The 13402-nt window shown below is 39.6% G+C and overlaps 1 non-coding gene across 1 annotated transcript; it reads left to right on the top strand.

The window, feature by feature from the left end:
- The first annotated feature begins 1032 nt into the window (after nucleotides 1–1032).
- On the top strand, nucleotides 1033–1094 carry LOC119619836 (U7 small nuclear RNA). Its single transcript, XR_005236282.1, has one exon. It is a non-coding gene; the product is annotated as a U7 small nuclear RNA (small nuclear RNA).
- Nucleotides 1095–13402: the final 12308 nt, after the last annotated feature.

The following is a 13402-nucleotide window of genomic DNA, read 5'->3' as shown; positions in this document are numbered from 1 at the left end:
GTGAGACTCAGGCTCAGAAGTGGCACAACATCACTTTAGTTGCAGTTTTTTGACCAAAGCAAATCTAGCCTAGATTCAAAAGGTGAAGATTTCATCTCTTGATGGGGGCGGAGTCGTTAAAAAATCACATTGTAATGGATGTGAATAGAGGGAGGCCATTGAAGCTGATAATGCATTTAATCTAGCACAATTACCTACTTCCAAGAATTTTAACAAAAAACAAATATTATGTGTAAATGATCTGATACACCGTAGGCAATCAATAAACCTAGTTCTTTTTTCTTCCATTCCTCTCCCTTACTTCTTCCCTGTTAATGAAGTCTGGAAATTTATTAATTAGTTTTTGTAGCTACTACATTATTATTATTTTGGACCTGAAATAAATCCGAACTTTTTTTAGTGTAAATCTGTCTCTCTCATTCTATATTTATATAACATGTTGTATTTTCTGGTCCTAAATTTAAGATATAAAATTTGCTTTGTAAAATGTATTAAGTGCATAATCATGGCCCATATGCCGTGAAGATGTGCATGATAGTGTGGTGCTTAGGGGCACCCTTTCCGGAGACAGGCTGCCTGGGCTTTAATCCCGGCTGTGCCCTTCACTAGTCCTCTGACCTTGGTCAAGTTACCTAACCTGCCCTCTGTAGAGAGGAAGTTATAATAGGGTTTTGTCATCTCCTATCTCCTATGACTATTGTGAGAATTAAGTAATTTAATATTTCTGAAGCCTCTAATATTTCTGAAACAGTGTCTGGCATGTAGGAAACTCTATGTGAGCAGTTGTTAAATATATAAGTGTTTGAATCTCCTGAGTGTTTCAATTGTTCAGGAAATTTATAATCCACTTAGGTTTACTTTCACCATCTTCTCCATTGAATATTATGAGAAACTCCACATGCTTTGCAGAAATCTATTTACATGGTGTCTGTAGCGTTTTTGATCAACATAGCAGTCACTGAATAAAGGCAGTGAAGTTAGTCTGAAATCACTTTATGAACAGTAAAATATTTATTATTAATAATGTTATAATAATGTTACCACTCTTTTAGAATTTATATACTAGATTTTCTAGTTTTCACTGGAAAACCCCACATGCAAAAAAATTATATTATTATATAATTATTATTAACTAATGTCCTATTTTTCACAACACACGTTTAAAAATTTTCTCCAGACATTTGTCAGGGAGTAGTCTATATTTTACAGGTTCTCGTCTTTCCTCCCCCTCTATTATTCTTTTTTTTAATTTGTTTTTATTTTTTAGAGGCAGAGTCTTACTCTGTTACCCAGACTGGAGTGCAGTGGTGTGAACATGGCTCACTGTGGCCTCTAACTCCCTGACTCAAGCAATCCTCTTGCCTCAGCCTCCTAAGGAATAGCTGGTACTACAGGCACACACCATCACACTTGGCTAATTTTTATAATTTTTTGTAGAGATGAGGTCTTACTGTGTTGTCTAGGCTGGTCTTGAACTCCTGAGCTCAAGTGAGCCTTCCAACTTGGCCTTCCCAAGTGTTGTGATTACAGGTGTAAGCAACCTTGCCCGGTCTGTTATTCCTTTTCTCCATGATGTTTTAACTGATTGGGATATTTGGACAATTTATTACTTCTTTAAAAGTAGCTCAAAATTATCATACTTATGCATAATTGAATACATAATTATAATACATTGTAAGAAACAGATAATTATAAAAAGAAAAGCAAATTAAAAACAAACACCCAAATTTCTACTGTCCAGAGTAAACTACTATTAATATTGGTGTTTTTTTTCTTCCCCCTCTTCCCTCTCTTCCTTCCCTTCTTCCCTTCCTTCCTCCCTTCCTCCCTTCCTCCCTTCCTCCTTTCCTTCCTTCTCTTCCTTCTTTTTTTTTTATGGAAGAATGCTATTCATACCATTTTATACTTTGTTTGCACTTTACCAATTATTAACATATTTCTAAAATATCTATTCTACAATATTCTATAACATTCTATCAGTATTCTACAACATCATCTTGATGGCTTTGTATAGCTATGTTGTATGGATATAACATAATTTAATTAGCAATGATCTATTTTGGAGCAGTAGTTTTCAGTTTTTTATTATTATTACAAATGTTGCATTTTAAGCACTTTTATGGGTAAAATTTTATGCACAACCGTGATTATTTCATTAGAATATATTATTTGCTGAGTCTAAAGCGTAGATCATTTTTAACCTCTTCATAAATTTGCCAAACTTCAGCCCCCCCCCCAGAAATATTATTGTTGTGTATACTGTTAGTCTTGTCTATTCTATATTAACAATAAAAAAAAAATCTTCCCTGCCTTTGTTCTGGAGCGTATGCATTAGTGAACTCAATGATTGTTAGAAATCTACATCTAATTAAAAAAAAATGTAGCTGGGCCCATAGGCATTATTTTATTATAGAAAAGCTTTAATATTTTTATTGTCTTGGTTAACAAAACCATTTGTGAGCCATGAGTTCTATCTGTGAAATGGGTCATTAGATGGAGATTGGCCTATCATTGGACTCTAAAGCCCTAGAAATCTTTTTGTCTCTAAAGAGACAACAAATAGGCCAATACTGTACTGAATACCTAAGAGAATCAGTGAGTAGTTGTGATATGATGGAATCTACCACTGATTCCTGATGTAAAATTTTTCAAGGGAAGGGAATTAACTCTTATTAGAAGCCAGGCACTGCACCCATGGGGAGAATGTTTATTACTGTCTGAAGCCTGGCAGCAGGTGGAACTGCAGCCAGATGGTGGCCCAGCCAGTGACAGTGGGCCAAGGCCTATGCAGTACATGGAGAAGACCCCTCGCCCCTGCTGCACAGCTTTGTGCCCACTGGCCTGGATGGAGTGGTGGGTGCAGCAATTCCTGGCTAGAATCATCAAATGGTCATAGCAGCTGCCTGAGAAGAAACACTACCATGGTGAACCCTTCACCAAAAGAGAACCATGGTGTCCCATCCACCTGCTGCAGCCTGGCTGAGCACTGGCCTTACCTGAAGTGGCAGCATTTGGACTTTTGTACCTGCTGTTCCCTTGGCCCAGATGTCCTAATCTGCCAGAGGTCAAAGGCTGAATCTGTGTGACCTCAATTTTTCTTACTGTGCCCAGAGACCAACCCATAGGACTGGCAGGAAGGAGCTCAGGCTAGAAAAGAAAAATAAAAGAGAGAGAAACCAGGCACAGTACATACATTTACATCTTTAAATCCAAACTACAGGCTTACTGAGGCTATGTATTAGCTCTCTGATTTTCAGAAAGAGGAATTCAAGCTAAGAGCTTATTCCATTTGTCCGAAGTCACCTAAGGTCTAAGGCGGAGTTGAGATGAAAATATAGGTCTGCCTGACTCCAAATGTTTATGCCACCCAAGCTCATTCCTGCCTTTATCATAGTGCACTATCTGATTGAACTATTAGCTTAAGAATATTCCTTGAACACAAAGATCAAATAGGAAATGGATATGGTTTCAATAATACATGTCTACCTCTTCTGAGCTCTTAAGGCACTCAAAGTTGGAACACAGCTGTTTTGTGACCCCTTCCTATGTCCCTAATTTAATGATGGTCAGTAAGACTCAGGAATCTGACTGCTCTAGTGCTTCTTTCTTATATAGTCTCCAAATTTCCAATAACATGAATTGGCACCTGCTAGCCATAAATTTATAGTCCCAGAAACATTGACTTGAACAGATCACCTAATAATATCATTTCTAATTATTAAAATGCATACCACTCTAATGGGGGAAAAATAGATATTGCCAGAATTCATTGCAAGACAAACTTCTTGGATGGGACAGTAATGAGGCAGTGTCTGATTTTCATTAAAGGTCATAAATAAATAATTCATAACCCAAAGAAAAGTAGTATAGGCTTTGTCATAAACATTATTACTGCCCAATGCACTAATTGCCAGTAGAATATGCTTTGAGGAACGTGGAATGAGACCTTCCTTCCTACCCTATTTTAGTTTAGTTGTCACTTGACTCCTTGAGATCTTCAAATCTAATCTATTTTAAAATGGCTAGAGGAAAAGGTACATTACTCAAATGTGAAAAGTGTTGCAAGAGAAATTCATCCTGAGTTCAATCAGGAAGGGATTGCTGTTTTGCTTGTTTTGTTTATAGGTAATATAGTTTTATCTCCATAGAAGTTTAAATGTCATGTTCAGGATTAAAGATAATAAAGTTCCAGCCAAATTGGTATTTTTGGAAAAGCTATGTAAGATTTCACATGCAGATAAAAAGTCAAGATGGCAGAATAGGAGCAGCTCCAGTCTACAGCTCCCAGTGTGAGCGATGCAGAAGATGGGTGATTTCCGCATTTCCAACTGAGGGACTGGGTTCATCTCACTGGGGCTTGTCAGACGGTGCAGGACAGTGGGTGCAGCCCACTGAGTGTGAACTGAAGCAGAGTGAGGCATCGCCTCACCCAGGAAGTGCAAGGGATCAGGGAATTCCCTTTCCTAGCCGAGGGAAGCTGTGACAGACAGCACCTGGAAAATCGGGTCACTCCCATCCTAATACTGTGCTTTTCCAATGGTCTTAGCAAATGGCATACCAGAAGATTATATCCCTCACCTGGCTCAGAGGGTCCCACACCCACGGAGCCTCCCTCACTGCAGCACAGCAGTCTGAGATCAAACTGCAAGGCAGCAGCGAGACTGGTGGAGGGGTGCCCACCATTGCTGAGGCTTGAGTCAGTAAATAAAGCACCAGGAAGCTCGAACTGCGTGGAGTCCACCACAGCTCAAGGAGGCCTGCCTGCCTCTGTAGACTCCACCTCTGGGGGCAGAACATAGCGAAACAAAAGGCAGCAGAAACCTCTGCAGACTTAAATGTCCCTGTCTGACATCTTTGAAGAGAGTAGTGATTCTCCCAGCACGGAGTTTGAGATCTGAGAACGGACAGACTGCTTCCTCAAGTGGGTCCCTGACCCCCCGAGTAGTCTAATTGGGAGGCACCCCCTAGGAGGGGCAGACTGACACCTCACATGGCCGGGTACCCCTCTGAGATGAAGCTTCCAGAGGAATGATCAGGCAGCAACATTTGCTGTTCAGCAATATTCGCTGTTTTGCAGCCTCTGCTGCTGATACCCAGGCAAAGAGGGTCTGGAGTGGACCTCCAGCAAACTCCAATAGACCTGAAGCTGAGGGTCCTGACTGATAGAAGGAAAACTAACAAACAGAAAGGACATCCACACCAAAACCCCATCTGTATGTCACCATCATCAAAGACAACAGATAGATAAAACCACAAAGATGGGGGAAAAAACAGAGCAGAAAAGCTGAAAACTCTAAAAATCAGAGCGCCTCCCCCACTCCAAAAGAACTCCTCACCAGCAACGGAACAAAGTGGGACAGAGAATGACTTTGATGAGTTGAGAGAAGAAGGCTTCAGACGATCAAACATCTCTGAGCTAAAGGAGGAAGTTCAAACCCATCACGAAGAAGATAAAAACCTTGAAAAAAGATTAGACGAATGGCTAACTAGAATAACCAGTGTAGAGAAGTCCTTAAATAACCTGATGGAGCTGAAAACCATGGCATGAGAACTACATGACGAATATACAAGCTTCAGTAGCCGATTCGATCAACTGGAAGAAAGGGTATCAGTGATTGAAGATCAAATGAATGAAATAAAGCGAGAAGAGAAGTTAAGAGAAAAAAGAGTAAAATGAAACGAAGAAAGCCTCCAAGAAATATGGGACTATGTGAAAAGACCAAATCTACGTCTGATTGGTGTACCTGAAAGTGATGTGGAGAATGGAACCAAGTTGGAAAACACCCTACAGGATATTATTCAGGAGAACTTCTCCAACCTAGCAAGGCAGGCCAATATTCAAATTCAGGAAATACAGAGAACGCCACAAAGATACTCCTCGAGAAGAGCAACTCCAAGACACATAATTATCAGATTCACCAAAGTTGAAATGAAGGAAAAAATGTTAAGGGCAGTCAGAGAGAAAGTTCGGGTTACACACAAAGGGAAGCCCATCAGACTAACAGCAGATCTCTCGGCAGAAACTCTACAAGCCAGAAGAGAGTGGGGGCCCATATTCAGCATTCTTAAAGAAAAGAATTTTCAACCCAGAATTTCATATCCAGCCAAACTAAGCTTCATAAGTGAAGGAGAAATAAAATCCTTTACAGACAAGCAAATGCTGAGAGATTTTGTCACCACTAGGCCTACCCTACAACAGCTCCTGAAAGGAAGCACTAAACATGGAAAGGAAAAACCAGTACCAGCTACTGCAAAAACATTCCAAATTGTAAAGACCATCGATGCTAGGAAGAAACTGCATCAACTAACGAGCAAAATAACCAGCTAACATCATAATGACAGGATAAAATTCACACATAACAATATTAACCTTAAATGTAAATGAGTTAAGTGCTCCAATTAAAAGACACAGACTGGCAAATTGGATAAAGAGTCAAGACCCATCAGTGTACTGTATTCAGGAGACCCATCTCATGTTCAGAGACATGCATAGGCTCAAAATAAAGGGATGGAGGAAGATCTACCCAGAAAATGGAAAGCAAAAAAAAAAAAAAAAAAAAAAAAAAAAAAAAAAAAAAATGGCAGGGGTTGCCAATCCTAGTCTCTGATAAAACAGACTTTAAACCAACAAAGATCAAAAGAGACAAAGAAGGCCATTATATAATGGTAAAGGGATCACTTCAACAAGAAGAGCTAACTATCCTAAATATATATGCACCCAATACAGGAGCACACAGATTCATAAAGCAAGTCCTTAGAGACCGACACAGAGGCTTAGACTCCCACACAATAATAATGGGAGACTTTAACACCCCACTGTCAACATTAGACAGATCAATGAGACAGAAAGTTAAGAAGGATATCTAGGAATTGAATTCAACTCTGCACCAAGTGGACCTAATAGATATCTACAGAAGTCTCCACCCCAAATCAACAGAATATACATTCTTCTCGGCACCACATCGCACTTATTCCAAAATCGACCACATAGTTGGAAGTAAAGCACTCCTCAGCAAATGTAAAAGAACAGAAATTATAACAAACTGTCTCTCAGACCACAGGGCAATCAAGCTAGAACTCAGGATTAAGAAACTCACTCAAAGCTGCTCAACTATATGGAAACTGAACAACCTGCTCCTGAAGGACTACTGGGTACATAACGAAATGAAGGCTGAAATAAAGATGTTTTTTGAAACCAATGAGAACAAAGACACAACATACCAGAATCTCTGGGATACATTTAAAGCAGTGTGTAGAGGGAAATTTATAGCACTAAATGCCCACAAGAGAAAGTAGGAAAGATCTAAAATTGACACCCTAACATCACAATTAAAAGAACTAGAGAAGCAAGAGCAAACACATTCAAAAGCTAGCAGAAGGCAAGAAATAACTAAGATCAGAGCAGAACTGAAGGAGATAGAGACACAAAAATCTCTTCAAAAAATCAATTAAATCCAGGAGCTGGTTTTTTTGAAAAGATCAACAAAATTGATAGATGACTAGCAAGACTAACAAAGAAAAAAAGAGGGAAGAATCAAATAGATGCAATAAAAAATGATAAAGGGGATATCACCACCAATCCCACAGAAAAACAAACTACCATCGGAGAATACTATAAACACCTCTAAGCAAATAAACCGGAAAATCTAGAAGAAATGGATAAATTCCTGGACACATATACCCTCCCAAGACTAAACCAGGAAGAAGTTGAATCCCTGAATAGACCAATAACAGGCTCTGAAGTTGAGGCAATAATTAGTAGCCTACTAACCAAAAATCTCCAGGATCAGAGGTACAAGGAGGAGCTGGTATCACTCCTTCTGAAACTATTCCAACCAACAGAAAAAGAGGGAATCCTCCCTAACTCATTTTATGAGGCCAGGATCATCCTGATACCAAAGCCTGGCAGAGACACAACAAATAAAGAGAATTTTAGACCAATATCCCTGATGAACATCGATGCAAAAATCCTCAATAAAATACTGGCAAACCAAATCCAGCAGCACATCAAAAAGCTTATCCACCATGATCAAGTGGGCTTCATCCCTGGGATGCAAGGCTGCTTCAACATACGCAAATCAGTAAATGTAATCCAGCATATAAACAGAAACAAAGACAATAACCACATGATTATCTCAATAGATGCCAAAAAGGCCTTTGACAAAATTCAGCAGCCCTTCATGCTAAAAACTCTCAATAAATTAGGTATTGATGGGACGTATCTCAAAATAATAAGAGCTATTTATGACAAACCTACAGCCAATATCATACTGAATAGACAAAAGCTGGAAGTATTTCTTTTGGAAACTGGCACACGACAGGGATGCCCTCTGTCACCTCTCCTATTCAATGCAGTGTTGGAAGTTCTGGCCAGGGCAATCAGGCAGGACAAAGAAAAGGATATTCAATTAGGAAGAGAGGAAGTCAAATTGTCCCTGTTTGCAGATGACATGATTGTATATTTAGAAAACCCCATTGTCTCAGCCCAAAATCCCCTTAAACTGATAAGCAACTTCAGCAAAGTCTCAGGATACAAAAATCAATGTGCAAAAATCACAAGCATTCTTATACACCAATAACAGACAGAGAGCCAAATCATGACTGAACTCCCATTCACAACTGCTTCAAAGAGAATAAAATACCTAGGAATCCAACTTACAAGAGATGTGAAGGACCTCTTCAAGGAGAACTACAAACCACCGCTCAACGAAATCAAAGAGGACACAAACAAATGGAAGAACATTCCATGCTCATGGATAGGAATAATGAATATTGTGAAAATAGCCATACTGCCCAAGGTAATTTATAGATTCAATGCCATCCCCATCAAGTTACCACTGACTTTCTTCACAGAATTGGAAAAAACAACTTTAATGTTCATATGGAACCAAAAAAAGAGCCCGCATTGCCAAGACAATCCTAAGCCAAAAGAACAGAGCTGGAGGCATCATGCTACCTGACTTCAAACTATACTACAAGGGTGCAGTAACCAAAACAGCATGGTACTGGTACCAAAACAGAGATATAGACCAATGGAACAGAACAGAGCCCTCAGAAGTAATACCACACATCTACAACCATCTGATCTTTGACAAACCTGACAAAAACAAGAAATAGGGAAAGGATTCCCTATTTAATAAATGGTGCTGGGAAAACTGGCTAGCCATATATAGAAAGCTGAAACTGGATCCCTTCCTTACACCTTATACAAAAATTAATTCAAGATGGATTAAAGACTTAAATGTTAGACCTAAAACCATTAAAAACTCTAGAAGAAAACCTAGGCAATACCACTCAGGACAAAGGATGGGCAAGGACTTCATGTCTAAAACACCAAAAGCAATGGCAACAAAAGTCTAAATTGACAAATGGGATCTAATTAAACTAAAGAGCTTCTGCACTACCATCAGAGTGAACAGGCAACCTACAGAATGGGAGAAAATTTTTGCAATCTACTCATCTGACAAAGGGCTAATATCCAGAATCTACAAAAACTCAAACAAATTTACAAGAAAAAAACAAGCAACCCCATCAAAAAGTGGGCAAAGGGTATGAACAGACACTTCTCAAAAGAAGACATTTATGCAGCTGATAGACACATGAAAAAATGCTCATCATCACTGGCCATCAGAGAAATGCAAATCAAAACCACAATGAGATACCATCTCACACTAGTTAGAATGGTGATCATTAAAACGTCAGGAAACAACAGGTGCTGGAGAGGATGTGGAGAAATAGGAACACTTTTACACTGTCTGTGGGACTGTAAACTACTTCGAACATTGTGGAAGACAGTGTGGCGATTCCTCAAGGATCTAGAACTAGAAATACCATTTGACCTAGCCATCCCATTACTGGGTATATACCCAAAGGATTATAAATCATGCTGCTATAAAGACACATGCACATGTATGTTTATTTTGGCACTATTCACAACAGCAAAGACTTGGAACCAACCCAAATGTCCATCAATGATAGACTGGATTAAGAAAATGTGGCATATATACACCATTGAATACTATGCAACCATAAAAAAGGATGAGTTCGTGTCCTTTGTAGGGAAATGGATGCAGCTGGAAACCATCATTCTCAGCAAACTATCACAAGGACAAAGAAACAAACACTGCATGTTCTCACTCGTAGGTGGGAATTGAACAATGAGATCCCTTGGACACAGGAAGAGGAACATCACACATCAGGGCCTGCCGTGGGGTAGGGGGAGTGGGGAGGGATAGCATTAGGAGATATACCTAATGTAAATGATGAGTTAATTGGTGCAGCACACAACATGGCACATGTATACATATGTAACAAACCTACACGTTGTGCACATGTACCTAGAATTTAAAGTAAAATATATATATATAAAAAAAGATTTCACATTCAAACCTTACACACAGTACTCCTTTCTTCATTGTATTACTTAATCTGTTTTCCCTTCCTATGGAAACTAGATTTGTTTTGAAATATGACATAGTAATGGACTATTGCAAAGGAAATAAGAATATTTAAAGGAAAACAAGAATAAAGAAATAGATTTTTTGGTGTTGTCTGGATGCACAAGTATAAAGTACTTATTATTGTTAAACCAAGCTTTTTGTTTTACCTGTTTGGAAAAGTAAATTTCTCTGTGCCACATTGCATCCCCTGCTAGTATTTTACGGGGCCACATAGGAACGAATGGTCAATTATTTTTTGGAATGTGGTTGGTTGTAGAGGATAAGAATTTCATGTGAACAATGTATATACAGGGTAGCATAAAATGGAATTTAATGTATAAGTAAGGATCTGACAGTGTAAAAAAAATCTTGGATGCAGAATCAGGAGGTCTGTGTAAGCAATAGGTGGTTGCGGGGACTGTGCTCTGAAAGCAGTTCACTCACTCTGTGACAGGAAGCAGACACGGGAGAGGAAGAAGGAGTGATTTCCCAGCTTCAGAGTGGGGAGCATGGAAGTTCAACACAAAGGATGGCTCTGGATAAGTCTGTGTGATGCCCTGTCCTGGGAAAAGATCACTGTATGGGGGAGAACCGAGTGTGTGAATGAGCCTCAGGATGTGACCTTGGGAACCCCGTCTAGTTTTGGTGGGGAGTACACTTGGTTGAGTGCAGCCTAATTTCCATCTGGGCTCATTTGTCCCTGTAAGCACTGTGAGGCCTAGTCAGGGATCTGTGCTCTGCTGGTGGAAGTGACTGGAATCAGAGACTCAGATGAGGTCACCTGGGAAACAAATGTAAGAAGAGAAAAAGAAGAGAATCCAATGCTGTTTCAAAGTTCAGAGGTAGGTAGAAAAAGAGGAGTTGAAGAGTGAAAGACCAGTGAGGTAAGAGGAAAATTAGGACAGTGGGGGTGACACTCTTCTGGGAAGAGAAAAGTGTTTCAGAAGGTTAAGGAGTGATCAGTAACACTAAATGTTGCTAAGAAGTTCAGCATGATGAAGGCACAAGATGTGTCCATTGCATTTGGTAGCATGGAGGTCATTGGCGATCTCAACAAGAACATAGAAGCTTGATTGGAGTGGTTGAGATGAGACTGGGAGGTATGAAAGTGGAGACAGGAGATAGAGTTATTCTTTTGAGATGTTTGCTATAAAGAGAAGGAAAGAAATGGGGTAATAACTAGAGAGTATCTTGGGTCCAGGGAGGGTGATTTTTATAATAAATAGAGAAATTAGATCTGATGCAACTGATTCAGAAGCATGGGAGAAATAGGGTGATATAGGAGAGAGAGGGTATAACTGCAAAGTAGTGGGAGAACATGGATTCAGAGATCCCAGTGGAGTCAGTGGGCTTTTTTTGGGAGAAAGGACATATCTACCTTAGTAACTGCAGGAAATAAGGTAGAAAGCAGAGGCAAAGAAGAAAGGAGATATATAGATTTGGCGATGAGAAGATAAGGTAACTCCATTTAAATGGCTTCTAATTTCTCAGGAAAATGGGAGGTAAGGTCAAGGGCTGGGATGAGACAGGAATGTTTGAGGAAGAGAAAGAATAAAATAGCTGTCTGTGAGAGCTGGAAAACAAGCACACTGGGGAAGTCTTGAGTATCCATTCACAAACTCTGAGTCATGAATTTATGGTGGAATGATTTAGTGGCATTGAATGGTTTTCTTTAGCAAAATTCAGTTACCAGAATTTGGCCAGAGTTAAATTTAATCAGGTATGAAGGTTTTCTGGGGTAGTCAGAAGGAGGGAAGGGGTGGAAAATAATTGAAAGAGTTCGCGTGGGAGCAGATGTCTGGGCACAAAGGGCAGTGAGGATGTGAAGGTAATGGACTGGAAAAAATGTCACCAGTGAGTGGAGGAGTGGTCAGGAGGTTGATATATGCCATCTACAAGGAGGGAGGTGTGAGTGAATTGTGGTCTAATGATATGAGCTGGATATTTTAAAGAAGAGGCAAAAGAAAGCTTTGAAAATGGTTCTAGGAGCTAGGAAGACACCAATCAGGCTCTAGGTTCATGGGTTATAAAGAAAAAAGCAACCCTTGCTTGTGGTTATAGGAAGGAAAAGGTTTCATTTAGGAAAAGAAGGTGAAGACCAACTGGGAGTCCCCAGTGGCCCAGTAAAGGAGAGGATAGAGAAGGTGGGAGGAATGAATGGAGGAGTATGGGATCCAGACTGGAGGGAGATGTGTGGATAAATGATAGGGTCTTAGACTTCTGAGAGTGGTTGAGTTAAAAGGGAATAAAGTATGAGAAATTTGTTTTGATGGCCTCTTCATGGGAGGCCCAGAAGTTCAGGTCTCAGTCCCACACTATAACTAGGAGTGGAGAAGCTACAGATGAAAGGTGTTATATCAGCTTCCTTGGGGTTTCTGACCTCAGCTAGAGGTCCACCAGCTAGAGGTTCTTATTGTGACTGACTAGCTGCACGCCCTTGGGCAAATTCTTGTCTGCTTTCCTCATGTATAAAATGAGTCATTTTCAGTGCTCATATGCTATTTTCATTCTCTGAAATGGTTCTTACTTCCTTGTCAGCCTGTTGAAATCCTAGACATTCTAAGAATTATCTCAGAAGCTGTCGTTAGGCTATTCTCAATGTAATCACCCAATCAACCAGACATGACATTTCACTTCTCAGAATCACTATCACACTGTCTGAACCACCCTCATGACAGTTATCAACATCTTCTAACTAATAGAGTTATTTGTGTTTATCTCTCATATATGTTGAAAACACCATGACAATAGGAGAGGTGACACATTCTTTTTGCTTATAGCAGGTGCTTGATAAGTGTCTGTCAAATGAACCAGTAAAGCATACTTCTGGAAGACAAAGTAGTCATGAAGTAGTGGAGACTATTAGAAAAAAAAGTGAAAACAATCTTGTACTTCAAATTTGCACGAGACATTTAGGTCAGTGGAAAAATGTGATGTCATCAGGTCTAAGAGTTGCTTGTGTG

The sequence above is a fragment of the Chlorocebus sabaeus genome, chromosome 25 (genome assembly GCF_047675955.1).
Source record: "Chlorocebus sabaeus isolate Y175 chromosome 25, mChlSab1.0.hap1, whole genome shotgun sequence".
Classification (NCBI taxonomy): domain Eukaryota; kingdom Metazoa; phylum Chordata; class Mammalia; order Primates; family Cercopithecidae; genus Chlorocebus; species Chlorocebus sabaeus.
This window is presented reverse-complemented; position numbering and strand designations above follow the sequence as displayed.